This window comes from Terrapene carolina, unplaced genomic scaffold (assembly GCF_002925995.2).
Source record: "Terrapene carolina triunguis isolate 2854851 unplaced genomic scaffold, T_m_triunguis-2.0 Scaffold31122, whole genome shotgun sequence".
Classification (NCBI taxonomy): domain Eukaryota; kingdom Metazoa; phylum Chordata; order Testudines; family Emydidae; genus Terrapene; species Terrapene triunguis.
Window position 1 is genome coordinate 2,024 of NW_020695473.1, and position 1,806 is coordinate 3,829.

Below are 1,806 nucleotides of genomic sequence, written 5' to 3' on the forward strand. Positions count from 1 at the left end.
TCTCTGCTGCGCGCCGGGGGCACCGGGACGGGACCTTCAGCCTGGTGACCATCTACAGATTCACTCCCACGGAGCGGGATCTGGGGGCGCTGTTCTCCTGCCGGGCACGGCACCCCCTGCTGAACCAGTCTCGCCAGGCCGACTTCTGGATCTCCTTCAGGGGTGAGGCTGCCAGATCGCCCTGGCCTGGGTGCCCCTCGCTGCGGTATCAGCCCCACCATGACCCACCCCGGCCAGCCAGCAGCGCGGCCTTGTTCCCCTCCGTCATTCTCAGGGGGTCGGTTCTCCGGGCTCACAGCCCAGGCGCTGCTGGGGGACGGGTCCTGGGCTGCAGCTGGGAATCCCTGGTCCCATTACCCCTCGTCCTGCCCGCTCCGTCCCCAAGGAACGATCCTGGGCTGGGCCGGTACGTCCCCAGCCTGGAGCGACTCAGCCCCTGCCTTCTCCCCCGTACCTCGGCCCTCGGTCGGGCCCAGCGCTGGTCCCCGAACTCCAGCCTCCCTCGTTCCAGGGCCGTACGTAGCCCGGGGGTGGCTCCCACTGGGGCAGGCAGGTCCCTGGGGAGTCCGAGGGTGTGTCCGTGCGATACCCCAGGAGCTGGGGTCGGGGGCAGGAGAACTGGGAGTCGGTGGGCACTGGGGTCCCTGGGGGATTGGCAGTCGCTGGGCTTGGTGGGGTCCCAGGGGGAGCAGGGAGCGCAGCGACCGGGAGGTCTCTCTGATCTGTGTGTCCCCAACAGCTGGCGGCCTGGAGATGGGGTTCAGGGTCCTGCTGTGGGTGCTGCGAGCGTCACTGCTGCTGGCCATGGCCATGGGGGGCTGGCTGTACTGCGACACCGGCAGCCGGCCGAGGAAGGTGAGGGCTGAGTTTGCCCAGCGAGTGCCCAGCATTGGCCCCAGCATCGCTCCCCCGGCTAACACGGATCCCTCTGGCCCTGTCTGCGCTGGGTCTGACACGTCTTCCCTCACCCCTCGTTCCCAGGGACGGCCCAGAGCCCCTTTCGCTCCGTGCAGCCTCGTCCCGGCCGGGCGCTTGTGGGGCCAGACGCTCCAGAGCGGGGCGAAGAGCCGGGACGATTCGGGTGTCCTGAGAGACATTCCCGGGAAGGCACAGGAAAAACGGGGCCTGCCCCAGTGACAGGGGTGTGTGTGTGTCACCCTCACACCCGGGGAGAAGCGACCCCCAGGGGGTTGTTCCTAGCACCTTGTCCAGGGAGACGCCCTGTGCTGGCGTCAGCACCTGTAACCAGCCCTAGACAGCCGAGGGGCCTGGCCTCTGTGGAGACGGGGCCCTGAGCTGTGACCCACGTCTCTCCCTCTGGGCACTAACTCTCCTCTCCTGCCATGACCGGCGCACAGATGGTGGAGCAGATGATGGAGCAGGCGACGGAGCGGATCTGGGACCCCCTGCGTCAGAGGTTCCAGCAGGCTCGGGAGGCGATCTCCTCATGGAGCAGATAGGAGGAGCCCACCGCTGCCTGCAGCACCCTGGCTCTCCGTCCCCGCAGCGCTGTCCGTGCCTCCCGTGCCCCCCTTGTCCTGTGGTATCCGGCGCTCCAGCTGTGACGTTGTGCAGTCTATATGGTTTTATAAAAATATGCTAATGAGTGAATATAATGTAACTGGGATATGCTTCATGCAAAAGGTCTCTTGTAAAGTATCATTACAAAGCTTATAATCTACTGAGTATGATCATCCTATTTGTATAAATGTACCACTCTTGTATCTGAAACTAGGAATATGAAATATAACTCTGAGGGCCTATTGCAAAGTGTGGGCCATTAATGGTGGTTTGGAATCTTAATGG

At 63.8% G+C, this 1,806-nt stretch overlaps 1 long non-coding RNA gene across 1 annotated transcript; it reads left to right on the forward strand.

Moving 5' to 3' along the window:
- Positions 1 to 6: 6 nt before the first annotated feature.
- On the forward strand, positions 7 to 1,633 carry LOC113409213. Its single transcript, XR_003370479.1, has 3 exons — positions 7 to 162; positions 740 to 855; positions 1,359 to 1,633. It is a non-coding gene; the product is annotated as an uncharacterized LOC113409213 (long non-coding RNA).
- Positions 1,634 to 1,806: the final 173 nt, after the last annotated feature.